Below are 19804 nucleotides of genomic sequence, written 5' to 3' on the forward strand. Positions count from 1 at the left end.
TGTGCGTGTGTGTGTGTGTGTGTGTGTGTGTGTGTGTGTGTGTGTGTGTGTGTGTACTGTTGCGTATGGAGGGGCAAGAATGTTCCACTGTTTAAATCTTGCGGAACCAGTTCGTGTAAGGGCTTTGTCTAGGGGACAACTCCAATGGCAACAAAGGTTTAGTGCGGCAAATATAGCCTTCTTAACCTAAGAGGCTTTTCTTTGTTAACCTTCTTACTTTCTTTAGGATGACAAAAACTCAAGTAAAATCCTTGTCTTTAATAATAATAAAACTTAGATTGAATCTTCATATCTCTATGAACCATAATCTTAATAAGGAACATGAAATTACTTATCTTCCCTTTTACACATAAAGGGTAAAATTGTATATACAGACAAAGAGTTTTACTGGGAAGACATAATTCCCAATAGCAGAGTTAGGCAATCAATATAAGACATGAAATAACTGATACGTTGCTAACATAACTCATATTAATTGTGGAAAATTGCATTTATCTGAATGTATCATTATATACATAACAGTAAATGAACATAGATAATTATTATTTATCAGTTAGACAAGTAGGAATTTGGGACACAGTGTCTTCCATTGCAGACACTGCAAGGCTCCAGGCGGACATCAACCAAATCTTTCAGTGGGCTGCAGAAAACAATATGAAGTTCAACGATGAGAAATTTCAATTACTCAGCTATGGTAAACATGAGGAAATTAAATCTTCATCAGAGTACAAAACAAATTCTGGCCACAAAATAGAGCGAAACACCAACGTCAAAGACCTGGGAGTGATTATGTCGGAGGATCTCACCTTCAAGGACTATAACATTGTATCAATCGCATCTGCTAGAAAAATGACAGGATGGATAATGAGAACCTTCAAAACTAGGGAGGCCAAGCCCATGATGACACTCTTCAGGTCACTTGTTCTATCTAGGCTGGAATATTGCTGCACACTAACAGCACCTTTCAAGGCAGGTGAAATTGCCGACCTAGAAAATGTACAGAGAACCTTCACGGCGCGCATAACGGAGATAAAACACCTCAATTACTGGGAGCGCTTGAGGTTCCTAAACCTGTATTCCCTGGAACGCAGGAGGGAGAGATACATGATTATATACACCTGGAAAGTCCTAGAGGGACTAGTACCGAACTTTCACACGAAAATCACTCACTACGAAAGCAAAAGACTTGGCAGACGCTGCACCATCCCCCCAATGAAAAGCAGGGGTGTCACTAGCACGTTAAGAGACCATACAGTAAGTGTCAGGGGCCCGAGACTGTTCAACTGCCTCCCAGCATACATAAGGGGGATTACCAACAGACCCCTGGCAGTCTTCAAGCTGGCACTGGACAAGCACCTAAAGTCAGTTCCTGATCAGCCGGGCTGTGGCTCGTACGTTGGTTTGCGTGCAGACAGCAGCAACAGCCTGGTTGATCAGGCTCTGATCCACCAGGAGGCCTGGTCACAGACCGGGCCGCGGGGGCGTTGACCCCCGGAACTCTCTCCAGGTAAACTCCAGGTAGATATAATGATGGGGCTAGCTAGGCAGAGCATTAAGTAAGGCATTAATTACAATACCAAACACAACCTTACTTATTACTCTCACACCAAACACAACCTTACTTATTACTCTCACACCAAACACAACCTTACTTATTACTCTCACACCAAACACAACCTTACTTATTACTCTCACACCAAACACAACCTTACTTATTACTCTCACTTATTACTCTCACAAACACAACCTTACTTATTACTCTCACACCAAACACAACCTTACTTATTACTCTCACACCAAACACAACCTTACTTATTACTCTCACACCAAACACAACCTTACTTATTACTCTCACACCAAACACAACCTTACTTATTACTCTCACACCAAACACAACCTTACTTATTACTCTCACACCAAACACAACCTTACTTATTACTCTCACACCAAACACAACCTTACTTATTACTCTCACACCAAACACAACCTTACTTATTACTCTCACACCAAACACAACCTTACTTATTACTCTCACACCAAACACAACCTTACTTATTACTCTCACACCAAACACAACCTTACTTATTACTCTCACACCAAACACAACCTTACTTATTACTCTCACACCAAACACAACCTTACTTATTACTCTCACACCAAACACAACCTTACTTATTACTCTCACACCAAACACAACCTTACTTATTACTCTCACACCAAACACAACCTTACTTATTACTCTCACACCAAACACAACCTTACTTATTACTCTCACACCAAACACAACCTTACTTATTACTCTCACACCAAACACAACCTTACTTATTACTCTCACACCAAACACAACCTTACTTATTACTCTCACACCAAACACAACCTTACTTATTACTCTCACACCAAACACAACCTTACTTATTACTCTCACACCAAACACAACCTTACTTATTACTCTCACACCAAACACAACCTTACTTATTACTCTCACACCAAACACAACCTTACTTATTACTCTCACACCAAACACAACCTTACTTATTACTCTCACACCAAACACAACCTTACTTATTACTCTTCACACCAAACACAACCTTACTTATTACTCTCACACCAAACACAACCTTACTTATTACTCTCACACCAAACACAACCTTACTTATTACTCTCACACCAAACACAACCTTACTTATTACTCTCACACCAAACACAACCTTACTTATTACTCTCACACCAAACACAACCTTACTTATTACTCTCACACCAAACACAACCTTACTTATTACTCTCACACCAAACACAACCTTACTTATTACTCTACCTTTACTCTCACACCAAACACAACCTTACTTATTACTCTCACACCAAACACAACCCTACTTATACTTATTACTCTCACACCAAACACAACCTTACTTATTACTCTCACACCAAACACAACCTTACTTATTACTCTCACACCAAACACAACCTTACTTATTACTCTCACACCAAACACAACCTTACTTATTACTCTCACACCAAACACAACCTTACTTATTACTCTCACACCAAACACAACCTTACTTATTACTCTCACACCAAACACAACCTTACTTATTACTCTCACACCAAACACAACCTTACTTATTACTCTCACACCAAACACAACCTTACTTATTACTCTCACACCAAACACAACCTTACTTATTACTCTCACACCAAACACAACCTTACTTATTACTCTCACACCAAACACAACCTTACTTATTACTCTCACACCAAACACAACCTTACTTATTACTCTCACACCAAACACAACCTTACTTATTACTCTCACACCAAACACAACCTTACTTATTACTCTCACACCAAACACAACCTTACTTATTACTCTCACACCAAACACAACCTTACTTATTACTCTCACACCAAACACAACCTTACTTATTACTCTCACACCAAACACAACCTTACTTATTACTCTCACACCAAACACAACCTTACTTATTACTCTCACACCAAACACAACCTTACTTATTACTCTCACACATAACACAACCTTACTTATTACTCTCACACCAAACACAACCTTACTTATTACTCTCACACCAAACACAACCTTACTTATTACTCTCACACCAAACACAACCTCACACACCAAACACAACCTTACTTATTACTCTCACACCAAACACAACCTTACTTATTACTCTCACACCAAACACAACCTTACTTATTACTCTCACACCAAACACAACCTTACTTATTACTCTCACACCAAACACAACCTTACTTATTAATCTCACACCAAACACAACCTTACTTATTACTCTCACACCAAACAGAACTCTACTTATTACTCTCACACCAAACACAACCTTACTTATTACTCTCACACCAAACACAACCTTACTTATTACTCTCACACCAAACACAACCTTACTTATTACTCTCACACCAAACACAACCTTACTTATTACTCTCACACCAAACACAACCTTACTTATTACTCTCACACCAAACAAAACCTTACTTATTACTCTCACACCAAACACAACCTTACTTATTACTCTCACACCAAACACAACCTTACTTATTACTCTCACACCAAACACAACCTTACTTATTACTCTCACACCAAACACAACCTTACTTATTACTCTCACACCAAACACAACCTTACTTATTACTCTCACACCAAACACAACCTTACTTATTACTCTCACACCAAACACAACCTTACTTATTACTCTCACACCAAACACAACCTTACTTATTACTCTCACACCAAACACAACCTTACTTATTACTCTCACACCAAACACAACCTTACTTATTACTCTCACACCAAACACAACCTTACTTATTACTCTCACACCAAACACAACCTTACTTATTACTCTCACACCAAACACAACCTTACTTATTACTCTCACACCAAACACAACCTTACTTATTACTCTCACACCAAACACAACCTTACTTATTACTCTCACACCAAACACAACCTTACTTATTACTCTCACACCAAACACAACCTTACTTATTACTCTCACACCAAACACAACCTTACTTATTACTCTCACACCAAACACAACCTTACTTATTACTCTCACACCAAACACGGTATTATGGCTAAGTGACTAAATACTAGTTTGTGAGTTTAGCAATGTGAATGCTTTTGTTTTGGCACAGTACATAGTTTTAGTATCGGAGTATCATAGGATTCATTATTTTAAGATTGAGATTAATATTTCTGTTTATGGTCAAATGGGTGAGTGAGTGTAAGTGTGAACCACCAGGTGGTATTCGTGTAGTTAGTTGATGGGGTGTATCAGGGAGATAAGATGTTTTCTAATGGTAGTTTTGAAGGTGATGAATGTGTCTGCAGTTCTAGAGTTCTCAGGTAGGGTGTTCCAGATTTTAGGGCCTTTGACATAGTCGGACACGGGGAATGTCGTAGAGATGTTTGTGTCTGGTGTTATGCCTGTGGGTTCTGTCACAACTATCAAGAAAGTGTTTTAGGTCAAGGTTGATATTGGAGTTTAAGGTCCTGTAGATGTAGATTGCACAGTAGTACATGTGGATGTACTGAACTGGGAGTAAGTTTAGATCTATGAAGAGTGGGGAGGTGTGTTGCCAGGGATGGGATTTAGTGATTATTCTTACTGCAGCTTTTTGTTGGGTTATTATTGGCTTTAGGTGTGTTGCTGCAGTTGATCCCCAAGCACAAATAGCATAGGTGAGGTATGAATAAATAAGTGAGTGGTATAGTGTGAGAAGGGCATTTTGTGGCACGTAGTATCGTATCTTGGAGAGGATCCCAACCGTTTTGGATACTTTTTTGGTTATGTGTTGGATATGGGTGCTTAAATTCAGGTTGTTGTCAAGGTATAGGCCTAGGAATTTGCCCTCATTATGTCTGGTAATTAGAGTGTTGTTGATCTTAATGTTAATTTGTGCATCTCCTGCTCTGCTACCAAACATAATATAGTAGGTTTTGTCAGTGTTAAGCGTAAGTTTATTGGCTGTCATCCAAGTCGATATTTTGATCAGCTCCTCGTTAACAATGGTGTTGAGGGTGGCAAGATTAGGGTGAGAGATGACGTAAGTCGTGTAATCAGCAAAGAGAATGGGTTTCAGGTGTTGGGATTGAGTACACGTCCTTCAGTACTACTAGCCGCATGAATTAACCCGCATATTTTCAAAGATTCACGCACCACCCACGGACTCTCCACGGAGATTGGACCTCGTTGCCACGGCCCTAAAAGTAATAGTCCAGACTTATCCTTATTACATATCATACCCGTTGCCTCGCTAAAAGTGGTCACAATACGATCTACGGCAGACAAACTACCGGCATCTGTAAGCATGAGCGTTGTATCATCAACATAGCCAACAATATGGATGGGCTTACTGCACTGCTCATTACATGGATGCTGCTCACACCCAGCTGCCAGTGCCCTATAAAATGGTTCCTGATAAATAGCAAATAAAATCTGCGATAACGGGCACCCCTGGCGAATCCTATGATGTAAGGATACAGTCGTACCTAATTTCCCATTCACCTGGACGAGTAAACTCGCGTCAGTATACAATGACGTAACCCACTTAATAATCATTCGTGCAAAACCCAGCTGCTCCATTATGATTTTCAACACTAGATGATCAACGTTATCAAATGCAGCCTTCCAATCTAACGCCAAAATTCCTCCCCCCCTACCCATTTCACTTTGGTGGCCGCGAACAAAATCACCAAGTACCTTTTGGCTTAAAATGACATAAACACTGCTCAAAATCATCTTTCCTGTGAGTCACCCGTAAACCATTGACATTTATAGTTAAGCACTGAAATGTTGCTGGCTTTCGTCACACACATTCACTCGTAATACATTTAGACATTGAGCGACATCACTGTCTGTGCCACAAACATCGCCAAGCGGGAGGCTCGCCACCCTGGCATTGTCGTCAAAGCCATTAGCCGCAATCGCGGCCCATGACTTTTTCCCAGGTCGTTGTCCTGGTGTCAGTTCATCATCACTACTTGAATTCCCTGCCGCCCGCTTACGGGAGCTCCCGTCGACAACGGTGCGGGCGGCCACAGTCATGTGTGCATGGACGTCCATGCTAGTAATTATCACAGTGGGTCCGTCTGGAGTAGCAATCGTTGACGGTGGGCTACCAATGCTATTATCGGACGCCACTGGGGTGGATGGTGGCGCTGGACACTCCTCCACCACACCATACAATTCCGGAAATGATACAGGGAGGTCTAGCTCTACCTCACGAGGTGGAACAACATCAGTTGATGTCGCTGCGACACCGTCATCAGTAACGCTCGTCTCCATACAGGGCAATGTTACACACGGTGAATCAGGTGTAGTGACAGGTACATCGAGGGAAGGCTGTTGAGGCATTGGTGTCGGACGGACGCCCTCGCCTACCATGGACTTGGGGGCTTGTGTAGGAGCGTCTGATGACACACGCTGCTCACCCTGTTGACGGGAACGCCGACGATCACATTGATACGCCATGTGTCCATACACGTCACATAACCGACACGTCTTCCTTTGCCCCGGGTAATACATATATACCTGAGTACGGTAGACATCGAGGAGAACAAAAGACAGGATGGCAATTTTGATGGACATTTTTACTGAAAACGACCCGTCAGGTTTACCTTCAAATGGGCCATGGCTCCATACACCTGCATAAGTCTGGTGAATCATCCCAAATTTGGTGAAAACCTTACAGATTGCATGCTCATCAGCTTCGAAAGGGACGTTTCGAATCTTGACCCATGTGTAAGTGCGGGACACATCCCGAAGACACACTGCCACAGTTGAGTTCACCTGACAACGTAGATCTTGATAACGTTGAACAACATCCTCATACACTGTAGTAGTCGTAAACTTGACGAAAACCCGGGAAGCACCATTTACTGAAACACCATAGATGTCATCGTTGGAGATCTTATATGTGTCTTGCAGGATTTGGAGTAGGAGGACGTCAACATTATGATCCAACAAAGATCCCTGCAAAATCTCCACATATACAGTGTTAACTCGTCGGAGGCTTCCCTCCATCTTGTGGGGTAATGTTGATTTTCGCCACCAGAGGGCGAGTGTGGCATGCAAAGAGTACGTAACCTTTATTCGGCGAAGATACACACCCTCGTTGATAGGCTATCTCCCCAACCAGCGAACCAGGTACTAAGGGTCGAACGATGGGGCCCGATCGTCCGATCAGTACCCAGGTTCAGCCAATGAGAAGGTGGGTCTGGCAATCGTAGAGGTGTTGTGGTCACCACCCACCTGTCTACCCTTGTCATTTCCATACTAGAGCTGGTTGAGCACGGTTGTCCATTCTGTCTCCAGGCTGTGTCTTGGCCTTGACTAAACCGTGTTGTACACATACATTTCCAAATGTATATAGTGTACATATGTGTAAATATCCACATTGCTCTTGGTGAAGGAAAATATATTTCATAGTCATTCAGTTGTGTTTGTTCTGCTTCCCTTTACACCCAGGATAACAGGCCGTATTGTCCCTGAGTTGTAATATGGGTAGCCTGTCTGGGAGCTGGAGCTGGACTTAGAGCACAAGTTGCGCCTAGGGTGAAGCTGAAGCAGGAACATTGTATAGCTTGCTGTCTGGCATTGTGTTAACTTTGCCAATGCTTTACGAAGCTTTGTGTGTCAGCATTGCATTTTATCGTCAGCCATCTATTGTATGATCGTTGACAGCTTGCTATTAGCTTGTTCATGTTGTTCGCTTCGTCACGGTCATTCTTGCTGTTGTGTGAATAATTTGCAGTCGGCTTTGCTATTGTGTATCAGCCTTGCTATTGTATGTGCGTATTCTGCAGTCGTACTTGCTGAGCGTGTATTTAACGTGCCTTATGGGATACGAGTATTCTGCAGTTGTACTGTGCATAGTTAAGCGTGTATTGCAATTAGCGTGTTACGTTGGGGTATGCCGCCTAGATGAGTCAGACGTCTAGTGTCTGAATACACTTGTTCAAACTTGTCTAAAATGTCTCTACAGCGTTGTTGGCAAATTGCTCGTTCCATTGGCACTGATTACGAATGCACTCTCATAGCTGCACAGCTTCATACTCTTATAAGTATCAAACTTCGAGAAGAGGAGATGGCACATCAAACTCCTCCCTCAACGGGAGCCAGGAATAAAAACCCGATGTTCTCGCACGACGAAAATGATACATCAACTGAGCAAAATCGTCAGTCTCATGCGACAGGGTTGTCTGAAGGTGAATCTGCTGCGTTGGCACTTGAGTTGGCGAAAATCAATCTTGAGCAGACTAGGGAACAAAGGGCATATGCCAAGGAAGAATTTGATAGGGAAAAAGAAAGAAGGCAGTTTTCTCAAGTTGTAAATGACTTTCTTTTACAAAAAGCAGTAGAGCTTGTTCCCCGTTTCAATGAGGTAGAACCTGAAAAAATTTTCAAGACTTTCGAAAATCAGGCTCAGGCCTTGAGGTGGCCGGAACAGCATTCGGTATCTTTGGTGCATACAGCTTTTCTTGGTAAGGCACAGGAATTTACGTCAGTGTTAAATGGCACTGATTTTTGTAATTACCAAGTGGTGAAGACCACAGTTCTTGGAGCGTATCAATGTATTCCTGTTAAGTATAGGAAGTCATTTAAGTTAGGCAGATGACAGCTTGGTCAATCCCTGGTGGATTTTTTGAGACAGCAGACCAAAGCTTTTACCAGCTGGTATAAAGCAAGTGGTGTCGCCACCTTCGATGAGCTAGTGCAGCTCATCTTAGTAGATAACCTGCTGGAGTCTGTGGGACCAGAGGTTAGAATCTTCTTGCAGGATCATGTCTTAACCACTGCAGTGGAGGCAACCAGGTTGGTTGATACCTTCGAAACCAACCCCTCCCTGTCCGAGCGGTCCCATCTCTCTTTTCATCAGCCTGGCATGAGCACAGATCGTCAACATTGGAGGATGAAGTGCAAGCCGGAAGGAGAACATCTACGTCAGCCAACTAAGTCACCTGGTGAGCCACGCTGTTCAACTTATGGTCAACCTGGTGAGCGACAAACCACTCAACATGGTGAATCTCGGCAACAGTATCCAGAGCGACACCAGTTACAACGTCAGCAGGGAGCTAAGGTCAAGCCTGTCGTCTGTTTTTTTTTTTTTTTTTTTTTGCAATAAGGTAGGTCACATCCGCCCCAACTGTCCAAATAAACCCCAAACATTAGGGAAAAGCTATAATGTCCCTAGTAACATGACCCTGAAAGAAATAGAGAAAGGGATGGCCCTTAGTATTGTAGGAATTGTATTTCCTTTTAGGAAGTCTCAAAGAAAACTGAGGTCAGAACCTTTAGGGATACTGAAGCATACTGCTTGCTTATAAGAAAGGGAGTACTTCCCCTTTCTGAACACACTTCATTACAATCCTCTGTTCTGTTAGAAGCATTTAGAGGAACAATATGTTCTGTCCCCTTGCACAGAATTTATATACAATGCAGATATTACACTGGATATTTGACTATAGGTGTATCCAGAGGATTTCCTATGAAAGATGTCATGTTATTACTGGGTAATAACATTATCACTTCAAGTGTATGTCCTGAACCCATAATGATTAATTCTTCTCCGGTGTTGGCCATGACTTGGGCAACATCCCAAAGGTTGTCTGGCGAGAATGCTGACCTATTCTTGGACGACTCTGATCTCGGAAAAACCAATTTGTTTTACAAGGAAAACAGGCCAGGGCCTCTTAAATTTAGTGAACAGACCCAGATCAAGCCTTCCTGTTCCAGGGTTGCAGGATTGCCAAATGTCTCTGTTTCCATGCTTGAGGGACTCTCCTTTCGAGAGGAACAAGGAAAGGACCATTGAATTTTGCTTTTCAGGCAGCAATTGGTAAATCCTTTTCAGATCACCGGGTCAAATATAAACTTAAAAACTATTTGATCTGCACTGAGACTGGTAAGGAGATAAAGGGTTGGCAACAGTCAGACAGGTTAGTGGTTCCAACAAAGTTTAGACCTCAAATATTGAATATAGCTCCTAATACTTCATTAGGAGGTCACCTAGGAATTACTAAAACATTGCATAGAATCACTAAAGAATTCTATTGGCCAAAATTATGGCAGGATGTGAAGAATCATATCCAGTATTGCCGAGAATGTCAGCAAGTAGGGAAACCTGGACATTCCATTAAACCTGCACCTCTCCAGCCTATACCTGCTGATGGAGAACCTTTTGCAGAATTAATTATAGATTGTGTAGGTCCACTACCTAAGTCCAAGTCTGGGAATCAGTACTTATATACCATTATGGATAGAGTAACTAGATACCCAGAAGCAATTCATATGCGCAGAATTAATACTAATTCTCAAAGCCTTAACAAAATTCATCTCTTGTTTTGGCATTCCTAAATCTATTCAAAGTGATCAAGATACTAACTTCACTGCCAAAGCATTTAGGGAAGTATTAACTAGGTTACAGATAATCCACAACTTATCCACTGCCTATCATCCTCAGTCCCAAGGCGCCTTGGAAAGATTCCATCAGACGTTAAAAACTATTATGAGAACTTTTTATATGCATTTTCCTACAGACTGAGATGAATCACTACCTTTGTTGCTGTTTTCAATAAGGAAAACTGTGCAGGAGTCTACCGGGTATAGCCCTTTTGAACTGATCTTTGGGCACAATGTCGCCTGCATTCCAGGGAATACAGGTTTAGGAACCTCAAGCACTCCCAGTAATTGAGGTGTTTTATCTCCGTTATGCGTGCCGTGAAGGTTCTCTGTACATTTTCTAGGTCAGCAATTTCACCTGCCTTGAAAGGTGCTGTTAGTGTGCAGCAATATTCCAGCCTAGATAGAACAAGTGACTTGAAGAGTGTCATCATGGGCTTGGCCTCCCTAGTTTTGAAGGTTCTCATTATCCATCCTGCCATTTTTCTAGCAGATGCGATTGATACAATGTTATGGTCCTTGAAGGTGAGATCCTCCGACATGATCACTCCCAGGTCTTTGACGTTGGTGTTTCGCTCTATTTTGTGGCCAGAATTTGTTTTGTACTCTGATGAAGATTTAATTTCCTCGTGTTTACCATATCTGAGTAACTGAAATTTCTCATCGTTGAACTTCATATTGTTTTCTGCATCCCACTGAAAGATTTGGTTGATGTCCGCCTGGAGCCTTGCAGTGTCTGCAATGGAAGACACTGTCATGCAAATTCGGGTGTCATCTGCAAAGGAAGACACGGTGCTGTGGCTGACATCCTTGTCTATGTCGGATATGAGGATGAGGAACAAGATGGGAGCGAGTACTGTGCCTTGTGGAACAGAGCTTTTCACCGTAGCTGCCTCGGACTTTACTCTGTTGACGACTACTCTCTGTGTTCTGTTAGTGAGGAAATTATAGATCCATCGACCTACTTTTCCTGTTATTCCTTTAGCACGCATTTTGTGTGCTATTACGCCATGGTCACACTTGTCGAAGGCTTTTGCAAAGTCTGTATATATTACATCTGCATTTTTTTTGTCTTCTAGTGCATTTAGGACCTTGTCGTAGTGATCCAATAGTTGAGACAGACAGGAGCGACCTGTTCTAAACCCATGTTGCCCTGGGTTGTGTAACTGATGGGTTTGTAGATGGGTGATGATCTTGCTTCTTAGGACCCTTTCAAAGATTTTTATGATATGGGATGTTAGTGCTATCGGTCTGTAGTTCTTTACTGTTGCTTTACTGCCCCATTTGTGGAGTGGGGCTATGTCTGTTGTTTTTAGTAACTGTGGGACGACCCCCGTGTCCATGCTCCCTCTCCATAGGATGGAAAAGGCTCGTGATAGGGGCTTCTTGCAGTTCTTGATGAACACGGAGTTCCATGAGTCTGGCCCTGGGGCAGAGTGCATGGGCATGTCATTTATCGCCTGTTCGAAGTCATTTGGCGTCAGGATAACATCGGATAGGCTTGTGTTAATCAAATTTTGTGGCTCTCTCATAAAAAATTCATTTTGATCTTCGACTCTCAGTCTGGTTAGCGGCTTGCTAAAAACTGAGTCATACTGGGACTTGAGTAGCTCACTCATTTCCTTGCTGTCATCTGTGTAGGACCCATCTTGTTTAAGTAGGGGCCCAATACTGGACGTTGTTCTCGATTTTGATTTGGCATAGGAGAAGAAATACTTTGGGTTTCTTTCGATTTCATTTATGGCTTTTAGTTCTTCCCGCGATTCCTGACTCCTAAAGGATTCTTTTAGCTTAAGTTCGATGCTTGCTATTTCTCTGACCAGTGTCTCCCTACGCATTTCAGATATATTGACCTCTTTTAGCCGCTCTGTTATTCTTTTCCGTCGCCTGTAAAGGGAGCGCCTGTCTCTTTTTATTTTACATCTACTCCTCCTTTTTCTTAGAGGAATAAGCCTTGTGCAAACATCGAGTGCCACCGAGTTAATCTGTTCTAGGCATAAGTTGGGGTCTGTGTTGCTTAGTATATCTTCCCAGCTTATATCGGTTAGGACTTGGTTTACTTGGTCCCACTTTATGTTTTTGTTATTGAAGTTGAATTTGGTGAATGCTCCCTCGTGACTAGTCTCATTATGTCGGTCTGGGGCTCCACGCATACATGTCTGAACCTCAATTATGTTGTGATCTGAGTATATTGTTTTTGATATGGTGACATTTCTTATCAGATCATCATTGTTAGTGAAGATGAGGTCTAGTGTATTCTCCAGTCTAGTAGGCTCTATTATTTGCTGGTTTAAATTGAATTTTGTGCAGAGATTTAAAAGCTCGTGTGAGTGTGAGTTTTCATCAGAGCTGCCTCCTGGTGTTATTACTGCAACAATATTATTTGCTATATTCCTCCATTTTAGGTGCCTTAAGTTGAAATCCCCCAGGAGCAAGATGTTGGGTGCAGGAGCTGGAAGATTTTCCAGACAGTGGTCAATTTTTAACAGCTGTTCCTGGAATTGCTGGGATGTTGCATCCGGAGGCTTGTAGACTACCACAATGACTAGGTTTTGGTTCTCGACCTTTACTGCTAAAACTTCCACTACATCATTTGAGGCATTAAGCAGTTCTGTGCAAACAAGTGACTCTGCACTGTACAGGGGATTACCAACAGACCCCTGGCAGTCTTCAAGCTGGCACTGGACAAGCACCTAAAGTCGGTTCCTGACCAGCCGGGCTGTGGCTCGTACGTTGGTTTACGTGCAGCCAGCAGCAACAGCCTGGTTGATCAGGCTCTGATCCACCAGGAGGCCTGGTCACAGACCGGGCCGCGGGGGCGTTGACCCCCGGAACTCTCTCCAGGTAAACTCTCCAGGTAAGCACAACGCTGTTCATGTGTGAATGTATGATAGGTGGCACCACCACACGTTTCAGTGGCTCATTACTTTGTAATTTGTTCATGATTGTAACCATGTATAGGAGTGAGGCTGATTCATTACCTTTGTAACTTGCCATGATTGTGACCAGATCTACCTGGAGTTCATTACCTTTGTAACTAGTTCAGCTATCATAACTATGGGGTCTATTCCCTGGACCCATTATGTACCTCTGTAATCTTTTGACTACCGCCCACAGGATGGGTATGGGGTGCATAATAAACATTAAACAACACCACTCACAATCCCTCCTCCACTAGCATTACAAGCATCACTATAACTGTCATCACCAACACCACTACCAACAAAGTGTTCATTACACTTATCAACAGTATTGTATTCAACATTAATGTCAATGTGGTTAACCTCATCACACTCGGTACCACCACACTCATCACTATTACTAACATCATAGACACCACTGCCTTCAGTAATCAACACAACTACTGGATTCGTCATTACCGTAATTGAGGATACCACCACTACCGGGACTACATTTGCTGTCTTCCATATTTCCGGTAGTCGCCCTGTGTCGATAGATGTGTTGAAGATAGTTGTTAGTAGTACGTAAAGCGCCTCTGTTCCCTTTCTCAGGACCCATGCTGAGACGTTATCCGGCTTCATCGCCTTTGTGTGTGTGTACTCACCTAATTGTGGTTGCAGGGGTCGAGACTCAGCTCCTGGCCCCGCATTCAGCTCCTGTGTGTGTGTGTGTACTCACCTATTTGTGGTTGCAGGGGTCGAGTCCTAGCTCCTGGCCCTGTGTGTGTGTGTGTGTGTGTGTGTGTGTGTGTGTGTGTGTGTGTGTGTGTGTGTGTGTGTGTGTGTGTGCGTGTGTGTGTGTGTGTGTACTGTTGCGTATGGAGGGGCAAGAATGTTCCACTGTTTAAATCTTGCGGAACCAGTTCGTGTAAGGGCTTTGTCTAGGGGACAACTCCAATGGCAACAAAGGTTTAGTGCGGCAAATATAGCCTTCTTAACCTAAGAGGCTTTTCTTTGTTAACCTTCTTACTTTCTTTAGGATGACAAAAACTCAAGTAAAATCCTTGTCTTTAATAATAATAAAACTTAGATTGAATCTTCATATCTCTATGAACCATAATCTTAATAAGGAACATGAAATTACTTATCTTCCCTTTTACACATAAAGGGTAAAATTGTATATACAGACAAAGAGTTTTACTGGGAAGACATAATTCCCAATAGCAGAGTTAGGCAATCAATATAAGACATGAAATAACTGATACGTTGCTAACATAACTCATATTAATTGTGGAAAATTGCATTTATCTGAATGTATCATTATATACATAACAGTAAATGAACATAGATAATTATTATTTATCAGTTAGACAAGTAGGAATTTGGGACACCTAGGTCGCAAAAAATGTCTCCCTTCGATACCTACTACTGTCATATCCACAAGTTGCTCTGGACCTATTAATTAAATGAAATATACATCACTAGGAATGCTGGTAAATATATAAATTTGTGGACTGTATATTAAAATTAAAAAAGGATTATAGTATATACACACATTTATATAACAGAAAGAGAATATCTTAATCATAACACTCACCAATTTGACTGGAGATTAATGTGTCATGTACAGGACCCCCCCCCCTTTTTCCTACATTTATGAAAATTTTACTGGCCAGAAATTAAACATAAATTAGACAGCTTATCTGCGGTTCCTGGAGTTGTCCTGTCCTGTCGCCTGATATCTCAAGTTATGCAGGAATGCACATCCAACAATTTTGCCTCCTATTTGAGAGGTGTCAGCCCAATTTTATCCTCTAGAGCACGAAAATTCCTTCCCATTACACTAACGTTGTATCCAATTCAAATTAAAAATGGCGACTCTCCTTCTGCGCAGGTGCAGAAAATTCCCATTTTCTATGACAAATTTTATTAAATACAGTATGGCCATCTATTTACATATAACTACTGTATTTCTGGAAAATATATACAGTATTTTCCACATTAATGTCTTCGCAGACACATTAAATTCAGATTATCCATACAGGAAGTTTAATTGATATTAACGTGCAAAGGATCTGAATATGAAACAGAGAACTCTAGAAAACAGAGATCATTCTAAGTGTGAGAGTACAAGGCAGAGTACTACTCAGGAGTGAGTGGGTGAGCCTGTGTTAGCAACCAGAAACTCACATCAGGTTGGTCACGTGACAAATTATTATTATTATAATAAAAAGAAGCGCTAGACCACAAGGGCTATACAGCGTCACGTGACAAAAGCTTTGAATCCAGCCGGAAGCATAACTAGCGGCCGGTCTTTTAACTAGTGATTCCATCCTCTTTCATTATGAACTAGTTTTCTACTTTTCCTGGGCCTGGGTTCGATTCCCAGCCAGAGTAGAAGCATTGGACGTGTTTCTTTCCACCTGTTGTCTATGTTCCCCATCAGTAAAATGGGTACCTGGGTGTTAGTCGACTGGTGTGGGTCGCATCCTGGGACACTGACCTAATTTGCCCGACATGCGGAGCATAACAAGCGGCTTTCTATATAGTATTATGTCATTGTTGTCAGCTAGGACTGTATACCTTGTACATCTACTTATAGTAAATAAAGATATTATTATTATATTATTATATATTAATGCTAATATTTATAATAAAAATAAAGAGCAATATCCTAGTATCATGATACATGTGGCGTCAGATAATAATATAAAGCCGGAAATCTTGACTGTAGCTTCCAGTGAAGACGTCAGCTACATAATATTAAGTGAAATCTGATAACTGGAATATACTCAAATATAAACTGTCGTGCATGGGCATAAATCACAACAGTGCTCGCCTATATGTGGTTGCCGGCGTCGAGTCATAGCTCCTGGCCCTGCCCCTTCACTGGAAAACTAACGTGCGATGGCCGGGAATCGAACCCGGGTCAACTGCTTGGAAGGCAGCTATGCTCACCACTATACCACCATCGCTCTGGACATATCTACAACTTTTATGTTTTCAAATCACACCTCAATGTAAATCTAGATTCAAATTCAATTCAAAGTTTATTCTCTATAAGGATTACAATGTTGAATTTGCAGAATTTGGTTATTGTGTGGTTTACATGTAGTTAAATAATAATTACAGAGTGTACCACTAGAACGCCTAGCATGGCTAGGCATTTCGGGCAGACTTAGTTTAATTCTTTATTGTAAAATATTACAAATTATGAGGTAAGTTGGTATTATGGCTAAGTGACTAAATACTAGTTTGTGAGTTTAGCAATGTGAATGCTTTTGTTTTGGCACAGTACATAGTTTCAGTATTGGAGTATCATAAGATTCATTATTTTAAGATTGAGATTAATATTTCTGTTTATGGTCAAATGGGTGAGTGAGTGTAAGTGTGAACCACCAGGTGGTATTCGTGTAGTTAGTTGACGGGGTGTATCAGGGAGATAAGATGTTTTCTAATGGTAGTTTTGAAGGTGATGAATGTGTCTGCAGTTCTAGAGTTCTCAGGTAGGGTGTTTCAGATTTTAGGGCCTTTGACATACATTAAATTTTTGTAAAGGTTTAGTCGGACACGGGGAATGTCGTAGAGATGTTTGTGTCTGGTGTTATGCCTGTGGGTTCTGTCACAACTATAAAGAAAGCGTTTTAGGTCAAGGTTGATATTGGAATTTAAGGTCCTGTAGATGTAGATTGCACAGTAGTAAGTGTGGATGTACTGAACAGGGAGTAAGTTTAGATCTATGAAGAGTGGGGGGGGGGTGTTGCCAGGGATGGGATTTAGTGATTATTCTTACTGCAGCTTTTTGCTGGGTTATTATTGGCTTTAGGTGTGTTGCTGCAGTTGATCCCCAAGCACAAATAGCATAGGTGAGGTATGGATAAATAAGTGAGTGGTATAGTGTGAGTAGGGCATTTTGCGGCACGTAATATCGTATCTTGGAGAGGATCCCAACCGTTTTGGATACTTTTTTGGTTATGTGTTGGATATGGGTGCTGAAATTCAGGTTGTTGTCAAGGTATAGGCCTAGGAATTTGCCCTCGTTATGTCTGGTAATTAGAGTGTTGTCGATCTTAATATTAATTTGTGCATCTCCTGCTCTGCTACCAAACATAATATAGTAGGTTTTGTCAGTGTTAAGCGTAAGTTTATTGGCTGTCATCCAAGTCGATATTTTCATCAGCTCCTCATTAACAACGGTGTTGAGGGTGGCAAGATTAGGGTGAGAGATGACATAAGTCGTGTCGTCAGCAAAGAGAATGGGTTTCAGGTGTTGGGATACGTTTGGAAGGTCATTGATGTATAGGAGGAAGAGCAGGGGACCAAGGACACTTCCCTGCGGAACTCCAGTATCAAGTGGCCGTGTTGTTGATGCTGTGTCTTTAATGGTGACATACTGATACCTATTAGTAAGGTAAGATTTGAAATAAGCAAGCGCATGGCCTCTTATACCGTAATGGTCAAGTTTGTGGAGTAGGATGTCGTGGTCTACTGTGTCAAAAGCTTTTCTTAGGTCAATAAAAATTCCTAGTGGATATTCCTTATTTTCCAATGCTGTGTAAAGCAGATCTAGCATTTTTATGATTGCATCATTAGTGCTTTTATTTTTCCTGAATCCAAATTGGCAGGGGTTGAGTATGTTTTGTGCTGTTATAAATGAATATAGTCTCCTGTGCAGGAGTTTCTCAAAGATTTTGGATAGCAATGGTAAATTTGATATTGGCCTATAGTTGTTTAAGTCTGTAGGGTCACCACCTTTATGTATTGGTGTAACCCTTGCCATCTTGAGTAGTTTCGGGAAGGTGCTAGTTTCTAGTGACTTGTTAAAAAGTAATGAAATAGTATGTGAAAGGAAAGGATATGGGCCTCTCGCTTGTACAGTAATGGTGGGACATGAGACAGATTCCCTGAGTTATTTTTAAGTGATTTTATAATCTCGGTGACTTCCATGGGCTCGGTTGGTGCAAGATAGAAGGAATTTGGGAAATTCCCATCTAGGTAATCCCCGGCATGGGCATTGGTATGTGGGATTTTATTGGCGAGATTAGATCCTATGGTTGAGAAGTCGTTTATCTTGTTAGCTGTGTCAGTGGGATTTAGTGGTGTTTCATTAGGTTTAGTTAGGACAATATTCTTGTTTTTTTTTCAGTTTGTGGGTCCCTAGAATCTGAGAGAGTGTTTTCCAGGTCTTTTTTATATCTCCTCTAGTGTCTGTGAATCTACTGGAGTAGTATAGTTGTTTGGCTTTCTTTATTACTTTGGTGAGAACTGATGAATAGTGTTTAAGAATATCTTTGTGTATTAAGCCCTGTCTATATTGCTTTTCATATTGGTGTTTCTTGTCAATGGATTTCAGAATGGTGCTGGTTAGCCATGGGCAACCAAGCCGTTTGTTTGTGATCTGTTTCGTTTTTATAGGACAATGGCAAAGGTTGTGAATGGGCACAGGTCCGAAACAACCCGATTATTCTTTGACCCATGAGCACAAGTATCCTTGATAACAAAGAAGTTGGTGGCTAAATTAAAGTTGAAGGCCACAAAGAAAGTTAGTATGATGTTGGGAGGGGCTATAAGTCAGGTCCCACCCAAATCTTATGATGTGGTGGATGTCACAGTCAAATTAGGTGGACATCGCAGAGACATTACAGCCTTGGTGGTAGAGACATTACCCAGGGCAATTACAGCAAGAGGTCTTGCAGCAGCAGCTAAGCGATTGAAAGACCTTGACGTGAAGCTGGCAGACCAGGGAATTACCACTGACACAGTCAGAAATGTAGGTATCCTGGTGGGAGCCAATCATATAGATGACTTCCTGTCTACACGACGGACGTTTAAGGAAGGAATTGGTTTATACAGATCCCCAGTAGGATACATCATAGGCGGCAGGATTCCACCTGAATTCCCTGCCAAGCCAGATAGAGGAGAAGCTGTCCCCATGATAGCTGGGGGAGTAGTGATAATGAATAC

At 41.6% G+C, this 19804-nt stretch overlaps 1 non-coding gene across 1 annotated transcript; it reads right to left on the minus strand.

The window, feature by feature from the left end:
- Positions 1-16743: 16743 nt before the first annotated feature.
- TRNAG-UCC (transfer RNA glycine (anticodon UCC)) lies at positions 16744-16815 on the minus strand. The gene has a single exon. It is a non-coding gene; the product is annotated as a tRNA-Gly (tRNA).
- Positions 16816-19804: the final 2989 nt, after the last annotated feature.

This window comes from Cherax quadricarinatus, chromosome 10 (assembly GCF_038502225.1).
Source record: "Cherax quadricarinatus isolate ZL_2023a chromosome 10, ASM3850222v1, whole genome shotgun sequence".
Lineage (NCBI taxonomy): Eukaryota > Metazoa > Arthropoda > Malacostraca > Decapoda > Parastacidae > Cherax > Cherax quadricarinatus.